Source organism: Dendrobates tinctorius, unplaced genomic scaffold (assembly GCF_039654945.1).
Source record: "Dendrobates tinctorius isolate UK_male_01 unplaced genomic scaffold, ASM3965494v1 ptg000028l, whole genome shotgun sequence".
NCBI classification, from domain to species: domain Eukaryota; kingdom Metazoa; phylum Chordata; class Amphibia; order Anura; family Dendrobatidae; genus Dendrobates; species Dendrobates tinctorius.
In genome coordinates, this window is record NW_027361696.1 from 43,966,601 (window position 1) to 43,979,825 (window position 13,225).

A 13,225-nucleotide genomic window follows, 5' to 3' on the forward strand; every position below is an offset into this window, starting at 1 on the left:
ACCGTGTCCTGTGACCAGATACTGTGCGTGCAATTTCACTGAGTCCGGTGAAGTCTAACTGGCTCAGTGTATACTTGTATGTTTTTGTTACAGCGCCTCTGTGAGTTTAACAGAGTCCGCTCCGCGCTCATCGGGTGACGTTGAACCCGAGCGCATTATACCGCCATATAGCACGTCTGCCATTGTTTAGCAGCGGTTTTAACACCTACTGCATGGTGGATCCCGAGCGGCGAACGCATTTTATTATTTATTTTTTTAGTGCATTCTCCGTTCCTAGTTTGCCTATGCATTTAATGCAAGGCCTGCCCTGCCCCAAAGTTACACATACCCCAATAGCCCTTTGAGCCGACATCCTGGATGGCCACATGAAACCAAAGTTCCCATTATTATGAATTTTTTACTCCCATAAAGTCCATGAAGTGAATGCAAGGCCTGCTCCAAATTTGGATGCACCACGATAATCAAAAGAACAGACATCCTGGATGGCCACATGAAACCAAAGTTCCCATTTTGCTTATTTTTTTTACTCCCATACAGTTTGCACATGAAGTGAATGTAAGGTCTGCCCTGCACCAAAGTTACATGCACCCCAAAAAGCCTTTGAACCCACATACTAGATGGCCACAGAAAAAACAAGTTCACATTATTCATTTGGTACTACCATACTGTTTGCTTATGTCTTGAATGCAAGGCCTTCCCTGCACCAAAGTTACACGCACCCCAATAAACCTTTGAACCCTCGTACTAGATGGCCACATGAAAACCAAGTTCACATTATTCATTTGGAACTCCCATACTGTTTGCTTATGCATTGAATGCAAGGCCTGCCCCGCACCAAAATAACACACACCCCAATAACCATTTCAACAAACGTACTTGAGGGCCTCATGACAAAAGTGTTCTTAATAGAAGAAAGTGTGTCTCCCATAGTGTTTGCCTATGCATTGAATGCAAGGCCTGCCCTTGACCAAAGTAACAGGCACCCCCAATAATCCTTTCAACAGATATACTTGAGGGAAAAATGTTGCCATTAGAAGAGAGTGTGTCTCCCATAATGTTTGCCTATGCATTGAATGCAAGGCCTGCCCTGCCACAAAGTTACACGCACCCCTATAACCCTTTGAACTGACATCCTGGATGCCCACATGAAATCAAAGTTCCCATTTTTTTCATTTGGTACTGCCATACTGTTAGCCTATGCATTGAATGCAAGGCCTGCCCTGCACCAAAGCAACACGCACCCCAATAAGCCTTTCAACAGATAAACTTGAGGGCCTCATGACAAAAATGTTCCCATTAGAAGAGAGTGTGTGTCCCATAATGTTTGCCTATGCACTGAATGCAAGGCCTGCACTGCACTAAAGTCACACGCACGCCAATAACCCTTACAACAAATGTACTTGAGGGCCTCATGACAAAAATGTTCCCATTAGAAGAAAGTGTGTCTCCCATAGTGTTTGCTTGTGCATTAAATGCAAGGCCTGCCCTGCACCAAAGTTAAACGCTCCCCAATAAGCCTTTGAACCCATGTACTGGATGACCACATGAAAACCAAGTTCACATTATTCATTTGGGACTCCCATTCTGTTTGCTTGTGCATTGAATGCTTGGACTGCCCTGCCACAAAGTTACACGTACCCCAACAACACTTGGAACAGATTTCTTGGAGTGAGAATTGCAGTGTTGAGGCTGAAGACCCTGTAGTGGAGAATTGCAGTGTTGAGGCTGAAGAACCTGCACTGATGAATTGCCATGTTGAGGCTAAAGAACACCTGTCAGTGGAGAATTGCAGTGTTGAGGCTGAAGAGCCTGCATTGGTGAATTGCAGTGATGAAACCAAAAAACCTGGAGTGGAGAACTGCAGTGTTGAGGCTAAAGAACACCAGGCAGTGGAGAATTGCAGTGTTGAGGCTGAAGAAATTGAAGTGGAGAATTGCAGTGTTGAGGATGAAGACCCAAAAAGTGGAGAATTGCACTGTTGAAGCAGCTGACCAATCCCTACAGTTCCCATTATTAGGAAATGGGTCTCCCATCCTGTTTGGCTATGCAGTGAAAGCAAGGCCTGCCCTGTCTCAAAGTTATACGCACCCCAATAACCATTTGAACCCAAGTCCTGGATGGCGACATGAAACCAAAGTTCCATTTTTTTCATTTGGTACTGCCATACTGTTAGCCTATGCATTTAATGCTTGGCCTGCCCTGCTACAAAGTTACACATACCCCAACAACACTTGGAACAGATGTCTTGGAGTGAGAATTGCAGTGTTGAGGCTGAAGAACCAGTAGTGGAGAATTGCAGTGTTGAGGCTGAAGAACCTGCACTGGTGAATTGCCATGTTGAGGTTAAAGAACACCTGTCAGTGGAGAATTGCAGTGTTGAGGCTGAAGAGCCTGCATTGGTGAATTGCAGTGATGAAACCAAAGAACCTGGAGTGGAGAATTGCAGTGTTGAGGCTGAAGAAATTGAAGTGGAGAATTGCAGTGTTGAGGATGAAGACCCAAAAAGTGGAGAATTGCACTGTTGAAGCAGCTGACCAATCCCTACAGTTCCCATTATTAGGAAATGGGTCTCCCATCCTATTTGGCTATACAGTGAAAGCAAGGCCTGCCCTGCCTCAAAGTTATACGCACCCCAATAACCATTTGAACCCAAGTCCTGGATGGCCACATGAAACCAAAGTTCCATTTTTTTCATTTGGTATTGCCATACTGTTAGCCTATGCATTTAATGCTTGGCCTGCCCAGCCACAAAGTTACACGCACCCCAATAACACTTGGAACAGTTGTCCTGGATGGCCACATGAAACCAAAGTTCCCATTATTATGAATTGTGTACTCCCATAAAGTTTGCCCATGAAGTGAATGCAAGGCCTGCCCCAAATTTGCACGTACCACAATCCCCCTTGGAAGAAATGTGGAGGAGGTCCTCATAAACAAAATTCCCTTTAAAAGGAGCGGGTCTCCTATACTTGTAATGCCCATACACTTTAGTATGGGCTGACGAACCTTACCCCCTGGGGGGTACACATCAACATAGTGTGTGAACTTTTATTTATGGGAATCATAAACACCCTTGAAAACAATAATGTGGTTTCCTACACAGTTGCTGCTGGGAAGGTGCAGGTTTTTAGCAGAAATATGGCGGATGAGTCGTTGGATGAATTGTTCAGGAAAAAGGGCATGGTGATGGCAGGAATGGGAACATACATGATTAATAACAGAGGGTGGCTATGGGAGTTATGAGATCCAGGATCCAGCCTATAATGATTAGTCGCTTACCCACCCCTAATTACAAGAATGTGTTTGATGCCCTTCAGATCGGAGTAACAGATGCGCGTCTGAAGCTTGACGTAAAGGATGCCTGGGAAAAAGAGGTTGCCAAAGACGCATGTGTCAGTATAAAGGGTACAGTGCAAGATGCTGGTGAGATGCTTAATTCTAGAAAGCAGCAGATCTGTGTTGGAGGAAAACCAAAGAAACTGATGAATGCTTGTGAAAAACGAAGTTTAAAGAGGAGTGCACCATTCGTAACTCTATCAACACACCCGTGGCACAAGGTTCTTCATCTTCACCCATACATATTACCAAGAATATCCAAATGTTACAGCCTCCGCCCGGTCCGTCTCTGGAAGTATGTGAGGGAAGTCTTTGCAGGAGAGAGAACTAGGCTTATAGAAGACTTTACGGCAGGCCACCAGGAAGGCCTGTAGGTCCGAAGTGATGAGATCCCTTTCTTCCCATAGGGGGTTGAGCCATTCCAAGGCATCTCCTGTTAAGTAGAACATTAAGAATTCCACCTTAACCCAATCAGAGAAAAAATGGGGAGCATACCATTCGAAGTACTGCAAGCACAGCTCCAAGAACACACGGCACTGCTTTGGATCCCCATCGTACCTTGGCGGATCTGCTGGGACGGATTTAACTCTTGGAGCGCAAGGCACAAGTTGATTAAATACTTCTGCAGAGACTGTGATTTGGGCTGGTGCAGCGAAAGTCAGAGCTTCACATCGGGTAAAAAAAATTTTCGATTGCTCATGCTGGCAGGGAAAAAGTTCAACTCGCTCCAAGAGCGAAAGGCCATGGGTCTCAGTGGGGACCATGGCCTGAGCAAACGGTAATGCTGAGGTTTACAGCATGGAACAGGCAGAGGGCAGAACTCACAGCATGGCCCAGAGGGGTAAGTAAGATGGTGTATCTGCCTGATGGGAGATGGAAAGCAATACAGTGATGCCGGCAGGGACTTTACATCCTGCACTGCCTCCTCCTCCTCTTCAGCCTCCATCCCCGAAATGACCACATCAGTCTCAAGTTGGAAGCACTGCAGCAATGCCTCAGCCAAGCAGCAACAGGCTGTGCTGAAGCTAATATGCTTAGTAGTATTGAGCGATACCACCCGATATTGAAAAATATCGGATCGGATTGGATCGGCCGATATTAAAAAAAGTATCGGGTATCACCAATTCCGATCCCGGAAGTCCCATTCAAGTCAATGGAACAGAAATATCGGAATTAAAAAAAAACCTTTCTTTCCTTGTAGTTTAATTCTACATGAAGAAAAACAACTAAGAATAATGTAGATTGTATTGGGGGAGGTGGAGGAGACATTAAAGGCATAGAGGTTTAGCCCAATCAAATGGAATAGCAGGAATAATTTTTTTTTTTAAAGATGTTCGGAGTTACAAAGATATTGACTATGTTAACCTTTTGTATATTTTGTTAGATATATATGTTTCACTACTTCCATGCTCTTCACCTTCTTTTTTACTTCTCCAACACTTTCTCCTTCATCATCCTCAGCAGCAGCATCTTTTTCATCAACTTCTTCTTCACCTTATTCATCTTCTTCTTCTTCACCTTCTTCCTATTATTCTTTTCTTTTACATTCTTCATATTCTTCTTATTCAACTATTATTCTTCTTCATATTCTACTTCTTCATCTTCTTCCTATTCTTCTTCTTCATCATCATATTCTTATTTGTGACAGGCATTCCTGTAGTTGTTATCTATAAAAGTTTGAAGATTACACCTTCCGTTCTGCCTGTCACAAAAGATTTACAACAGGATTTGTCCGTGTTCAGTTTGGCCTGCAGCAGCAGGCATTTTGCAGGGGCACCACGAGGAGGAATGGACTCAACCACATACACTGCTTAGTCTTCTTCTGCTTAGAATTTAGATAATATCTTTTGCTCTGATTTTTAGTCTTATGCTTAATGTTCTTCTGCTTTTGGTCCTACTGCTTTTTGTTCTGCTTCTTGGTCTTCTGTCTCTTGTTGTTCTGCATCTTGGTGGTTGTCTTCATGTTCTTTGTCCTCTTGGTCATCTTCTTCAGGGTCATCTTTTTGGTCTTCTTCGGTGTGGTCTTCAGGGTCGTCGTCTTCAGGGTCATCATCAGGGAGATCCAGAGTGAGAACCAAAAACCATTTCCACAAGCGTGAACTTTGAAAAGTAGCAGAAGGTACATGAAGGCTGAGGAACTGCTGAGAACCAGCTGATGGTACTGGAACCCGGATGGGCAGCAGAAGGAACAAGAGCCAATGGCACAACCGTGGACCAGCTGATGATGCTGGAACCCGGTTACTAAGCAGGAGGTACCTGTGCTATAAAGCACTACCAAGGACCAGCAGATGTTGCTGGAACTCGGATACCGAGAAGAAGGCACCTAGGCCAAAGGCACTGCCGAGAACCAGCTGACGGTACTGGAACCCGGATGGTTAGCAGAAGGAACAAGAGCAAATGGAACTAGCGAGGACCAGCTGACGGTGCTGGAACCCGGAGGGGCAGCAGAAGGAACAAGAGCCAATGGCACAACCGTGGACCAGCTGACGGTGCTGTAACATGGTTACTAAGCTGGAGGTACCTGTGTTACAAAGCACTACCAAGGACCAGCAGACGCTGCTGGAACTCGGATACCGAGAAGGAGGCACCTAGGACAAAGGCACTGCCGAGAACCAGCTGACGGTACTGGAACCCGGATGGGTAGCAGAAGCTACAAGAGTCAATGGAACTACCAAGAACCAGCTGATGGTGCTGGTACCCAGAGTGGCAGCAGAAGGAACAAGAGCCAATGGCACAACCATGGACCAGCTGACGGTGCTGGAACATGGTTACTAAGCAGGAGGTACCTGTGCTACAAAGCACTACCAAGGACCAGCAGATGTTGCTGGAACTCGGATACCGAGAAGGAGGCACCTAGGCCAAAGGCACTGCCGAGAACCAGCTGACGGTGCTGGAACCCGGATGGGTAGCAGAAGCAACAAGAGTCAATGGAAGTACAAAGATCCAGCTGACGGTGCTGGTACCCAGAGTGGCAGCAGAAGAAACAAGAGCCAATGGCACAACCGTGGACCAGCTGACGGTGCTGGAACACGGTTACTACGCAGGAGGTACCTGTGCTACAAAGCACTACCAAGGACCAGGAAGAGGTGGACCAAAGCAAGCCATTTTTCTGTCACCCTATGTGTCATGAGGGGAAGGTGGGACAAAATCCTTGGAAACCCATGCATGGTTCATTTTAATGAAGGTTAGATCATCCACATTTTGGGTTGACAGACGGGTCCTTTTTTCTGTCAGGATTGATCCAGCTGCACTGAAGACTCTTTCCGATAGCACACTTGCAGCTGGGCAAGCGAGCTCCTGTAAGGCATATTGTGCCAATTCAGGCCAGGTGTTCAGTTTAGCGGCCCAATAGTCAAAGGGGAATGACCTGTGTGGGAGAACATCGATATGGGAGGAAAAGTAGTTTGTAACCATAGTTGACAACTGCTGTCTCCTGTCACTTTCCATCGATGCAGTATTACCAGTTGTGTGAGCGGTACTTGAAAAATCAGTCCACAACATTGTCATGAAACCCCTGTCTCCAACGCCACTTCTGCTGTGTGCACCATGAACACCTCTGCCAAGCTGCCCCCGGCCCGTACGGCTCGTGTGAGAACCATGACCACTGCTGTGTGCTGGGAATGCCTCAAGCAACCGATTTACCAGAGTTGCTTGTTTATTAGCCAATATTAGGTCAAGGTTCTCCTGTGGCATGATGTTTTGTAATGTGCCTTTATAGCGTGGATCCAGGATGCTGGCCAACCAGTAGTCGTCATCGTTCATCATTTTGGCAATGCGGGGGTCCCTTTTTAGGATCTGAAAGGCATAATCTGACATGTGGGCCAATGTTCCCGGTGTTAATGATGCACTGCGAGTGCTGGTTGGAGGAGCACTTTCTGGCAAATCCACATCCCTCCAGTCACGCACAAACCCTGTACCAGACCTTGCCACGCCAACATTTTCACTTGCCCCACGAGATGCATCCTCCTCCCCTAAGTAATCATCCCCATCATCATCCTCCTCCTCCTCTTCTTCCTCTACCTCGTCCAGGAGAGGTCCCTGAGCAGACAATGGCTGAATGTCATCAAGGATTCCCTCCTCCTCTTCCTCCTCATCAACATTGGCTGCAGACGCCTGCTCCTTAAGGTGCGTCAAAGTTTGCATGAGCAGACGCATAAGTGGGATGCTCATGCTTAGGATGGCGTCGTCTGCGCTTACCAGCCGTGTGCATTCCTCAAAACACTGAAGGACTTTACAGAGGTCTTTCAGCTTCGACCACTGCACACCTGTCAACTCCATGTCTGCTCTCAAAGTGCCTGGCCGTGTATCCTCCCACAAATTCATTATGGCCTGCCTCTGCTCGCACAGCCGCTCCACCATGTGCAGGGTGGAGTTCCACCTTGTTGCAATGTCGATAATGAGGCGGTGGTTGGGAAGGTGGAGCAATCGCTGCAGCTTCTGCATACGAACGGAGTGTACAGGCGACCGGCGGATGTGCGCGCACAGTCTTCGCACCTTCTGGAGCAGGGCTGTTAACTCCGGATAATTTTTGAGGAAGCACTGCACCACCAGGTTCAAGGTGTGAGCCAAGCAAGGTATGTGGCTGAGTTTTGAAAGGGCTATGGCTGCCACAAAATTACGTCCGTTATCACTAACTACCTTGCCTGCCTCAAGATGTACACTGCCCAGCCATGACTCAGTTTGTCGCTTCAAGTACTCAGCCAGCACCTCGGCGGTGTGTCTGTCGCCCAAACACATCATCTGCAACGCAGCCTGATGACGCTTTCCACTAGCTGCTTGATAGGGGGACACCTCGTGTGCAACAGTGGCAGCTGCAGATGGAGTGCTCGTACGACTGCGCTCTGTGGACGAGCTTTCGCTTCTGGAGGAGGAGGAGTAGGAGGAGGGTCGAACGCCTACAGCCAACTGTTTCCTATACCGTGGGCTAGGCAGCACTGTCCCACCACCGCTGTCCCCTGTGGACCCTGCGTCCACCACATTAACCCAGTGCGCAGAGATGGACACGTAACGGCCCTGGCCATGCCGACTGGACCATGCATCAGTTGTGAGGTGCACCTTTCCACTCACTGACTGCTTGAGTGCATGGACAATGCGGTCTTTTACATGATGGTGGAGGGCTGGGATGGCTTTGCGAGAGAAGAAGTGGCGACTGGGTAGGTCATAGCGTGGTACTGCATAGGCAATGAGTTCGCGGAAAGCTGCGCTTTCCACCAACCGATAGGGCATCATCTCAAACGAGATTAGTTTGGCAATGTGGGCGTTCAAACCCAGTGTACGCGGATGAGAGACTGAGTACTTTCTTGACCTACTCATAGTGTCTGGGAGGGTGAGCTGGACTTGAGAGCTGCATATGGTGGAAGTAGCAGTGGACAGGGCGGACTGAGAGAGGGTTGATGATGGTGATGGAGTTGGTGTTCTTTCTGATGGCCTAGATTCAGTATTTCGTTGATATAACAGTGGGATTCCCTGACTGCTGTGGCCTTGCAACGACACCTCAACATTTGCTGCTGTGCTAACCGGTGGGCTTACAGTGGGGGAAACAATGTAGCTTTGCTGACTACCTTCTTTGTGATCAGTTGCACATGTGGCACTTGAGATTTGGTGTTGTGTCCACGCTTGCAAGTGCATGGTGGTTAAATGTCTAAGCATGCAACTGGTATTCAAATTTTTCAGATTTTTCCCTCGGCTAAAGGTCTTTGCGCACTTCTTACAGATAACCTTAGCCTGATCATGAGGATTTTGTTCAAAAAAGTGCCACACTGCACTCTTCCTACTTTGGCAGACATTTTGCGGCCTAGCACGCTGTGATCTTTTGACCCTCTGGACAAGCTGTCAGCAACTCTTTTGATTTTTGGAACCTGTCTTTGGAGTGCTCCGGGCCTGCCAGATAACAGCTGTTGCGATGTCGATGTCTGCTGTGGATGCTCCTCATCTGAGCTATTGGAAGCAGCACCCTCTTCCCCCAATGGATGCCAATCTGGGTCAACAACTGGGTCATCCATCACCTCCTCTTCAATGTCATGTGCACCTTCCTCTGTGTCACCGTGTATGGTGGTATAGTGTGCTGGAAGGGGCACCTGAGTCTCATCAGGGTCAGAATCTGGCTCTGTACACTGCGAGGACAATGTAGTGCTCAGAGTGAATGTACCAGCAGAATCATCTATCAGCGGCTGTGCATCAGTGCACTCCATGTCAGATTCATCTTGGCCTGGGTAATTCACCATTTCACTTGATAATCCAGGCATGGTATGTGAAAACAGCTCCATGGAGTAATCAGTAGTATGGCCTGCGTCATCCTTCAATCTTGGTTGGGGTGAAGGACACAAGGAAAGGTGTGGTTCATGAACATGAGCCTTCAATGACGACTCAGTGCTTTTACTTTTTACAACTTCAGAAGAGGAGGCGATAAAGCTGGAGGCTGAGTCAGCAATGTAAGACAAAACATTTTCCTGATGCTCTGGCTTTAAAAGCGGTTTGCCAACTCTTAGAAAACTAAGCCTTCAAAGCCTTATGGAGCCAGACGATGACACAGGCTCAACACCTCCTGCATTCGGTCCTATTTTGCTCTTGCCACTACTATCAGATCCACCACCAACACCATCATTACCAGCTGCCAACCCCCATGGCCTCTTCCACCAGCCTTCCTCATTTTTGGTGGAAATGTAGACAAAATCCAACAAACTATATAGTAATGTAAAACAAGGTACAAGGTGTCTATAGGACAGGGGAGATTTTGAATTTCTGCACACACTTGTGGACACTGGACACTTATGGATTGTGTGAGGCCCACTGAATATCAGAGCGCTATGTCACAGGCTCGATGGCACAGGTGTGAAAAAAGTGACTACAGGATAAGGGAGATTTTGAATTTCTGCACACACTAGTGGACACTGGACACTTTTGGATTGTGTGAGGCCCACTGAATATCAGAGCGCTATGTCACAGGCTCGATGGCACAGGTGTGAAAAAAGTGACTACAGGATAAGGGAGATTTTGAATTTCTGCACACACTAGTGGACACTGGACACTTTTGGATTGTGTGAGGCCCACTGAATATCTGAGTGCTATGTCACATGCTCGATGGCACAGGTGTGAAAAAAGTGACTATAGGATCACAGAGATTTTGAATTTCTGCACACACTTGTGGACACTGGACACTTATGGATTGTGTGAGGCCCACTGAATATCAGAGCGCTATGTCACAGGCTCGATGGCACAGGTGTGAAAAAAGTGACTACAGGATCACAGAGATTTTGAATTTCTGCACACACTAGTGGACACTGGACACTTTTGGATTGTGTGAGGCCCACTGAATATCAGAGCGCTATGTCACAGGCTCGATGGCACAGGTGTGAAAAAAGTGACTACAGGATCACAGAGATTTTGAATTTCTGCACACACTAGTGGACACTGGACACTTTTGGATTGTGTGAGGCCCACTGAATATCAGAGCGCTATGTCACAGGCTCGATGGCACAGGTGTGAAAAAAGTGACTACAGGATAAGGGAGATTTTTAATTTCTGCACACACTAGTGGACACTGGACACTTTTGGATTGTGTGAGGCCCACTGAATATCAGAGCGCTATGTCACAGGCTCTATGGCACAGGTGTGAAAAAAGTGACTACAGGATAAGGGAGATTTTGAATTTCTGCACACACTAGTGGACACTGGACACTTTTGGATTGTGTGAGGCCCACTGAATATCAGAGCGCTATGTCACAGGCTCGATGGCACAGGTGTGAAAAAAGTGACTACAGGATAAGGGAGATTTTGAATTTCTGCACACACTAGTGGACACTGGACACTTTTGGATTGTGTGAGGCCCACTGAATATCAGAGTGCTATGTCACAGGCTCGATGGCACAGCTGTGAAAAAAGTGACTACAGGATCACAGAGATTTTGAATTTCTGCACACACTAGTGGACACTGGACACTTTTGGATTGTGTGAGGCCCACTGAATATCAGAGCGCTATGTCACAGGCTCTATGGCACAGGTGTGAAAAAAGTGACTACAGGATCACAGAGATTTTGAATTTCTGCACACACTAGTGGACACTGGACACTTTTGGATTGTGTGAGGCCCACTGAATATCAGAGCACTATGTCACAGGCTCGATGGCACAGGTGTGAAAAAAGTAACTACAGGATCACAGAGATTTTGAATTTCTGCACACACTAGTGGACACTGGACACTTTTGGATTGTGTGAGGCCCACTGAATATCAGAGCGCTATGTCACAGGCTCGATGGCACAGGTGTGAAAAAAGTGACTACAGGATCACAGAGATTTTGAATTTCTGCACACACTTGTGGACACTTATGGATTGTGTGAGGCCCACTGAATATCACAGCGCTATGTCACAGGCTCGATGGCACAGGTGTGAAAAAAGTTACTACAGGATAAGGGAGATTTTGAATTTCTGCACACACTAGTGGACACTGGACACTTTTGGATTGTGTGAGGCCCACTGAATATCAGAGCGCTATGTCACAGGCAGAAATTGGCTAGTGTATCACAAACTACAAGGTGTATGTAGAATTGGGCAGAATAGGAATCTCCCTAGAGTGTAGGTCTGTAAGAACGGAACAAGTCCTCCACTTATCCTTCCACAGTGACACACAGATAGCTTCACTGTGGCCGTGATAACAGCCGTTACACGGTACTGAGAGGAGCGTGCACGTACACGGCTGTCCGGTGTACGTAAAATTGTCAAGCTCCGTGTTTTTTAAGTATACGGACTGACACACGCTGTCTCTCTATAGTTTTGAATGTGATCAAACAGCAAATATATTTAACTGTTTGAAAGCTAGACAAAACTAGTAGGTGCAGGTCTGTAAGAACGGAACATGTCCTCGACTTATTCTCACAGAGTGACACACAGATAGCTTCACTGTGGCCGTGATAACAGCCGTTACACGGTACTGAGAGGAGCGTGCACGTACACGGCTGTCCGGTGTACGTAAAATTGTCAAGCTTCGTGTTTTATAAGTATACGGACTGACACACGCTGTCTCTCTATAGTTTTGAATGTGATCAAACAGCAAATATATTTAACTGTTTGAAAGCTAGACAAAACTAGTAGGTGCAGGTCTGTAAGAACGGAACATGTCCTCGACTTATTCTCACAGAGTGACACACAGATAGCTTCACTGTGACTGTGATAACAGCCGTTACACGGTACTGTGTGAGGAGCGTACACCGCTGTATGGTGTGAAAAAATGCACGCTCAGTACCTCAGCAGGACAAAAAAAAAAATTGGGATTGCTTTTAAAAAAGCAGTTTGCAGAGCAGTGGGTAAACAGCAATGCAGCTGTCAGGAAGCCTTAGAAGGCAGCCTAACAACCAACACCGCTGATCCACCACAATATAGCCTCCCCTTGCACTGCACACACAGTGACTGGTGTGTTGTACAGGCAAAATCGCTAGCAGCAGAAGCAGTTTTTTTTTCTTCTTCCCTGCCTAACGCTCTCCCTACAGAATCAGCAGCAGCAACCTCTCCCTATGCTAAGATCGGCAGAAGTAAGATGGCGGTCGGCGTGCACGCCCTTTTATAACCCCTGTGACGCCCACCAAAGCAAGCCAATCACTTGCATGCCCTTCTGAAAGATGGTGGTGACCCCTGCCTATGTCATCACGCTGCCCACAGTGTCCGTGGATCCTGATTGGCTGAAAAAGAGCGCAAAACAAACTTTTGAAACCCGACTTTGGCGCGTAAGTCGCCGACCTCGTGGCCGACCTCATCCTAGGGTCGGGTTTCGTTTCATGAAACCCGACTTTGCCAAAAGTCGGCGACTTTTGAAATTTTTCGACCCGTTTCGCTCAACTCTACCGGACACACATCAGGGGATCAACTGATGTGACTGAACCCCAGTAACACAGGAACA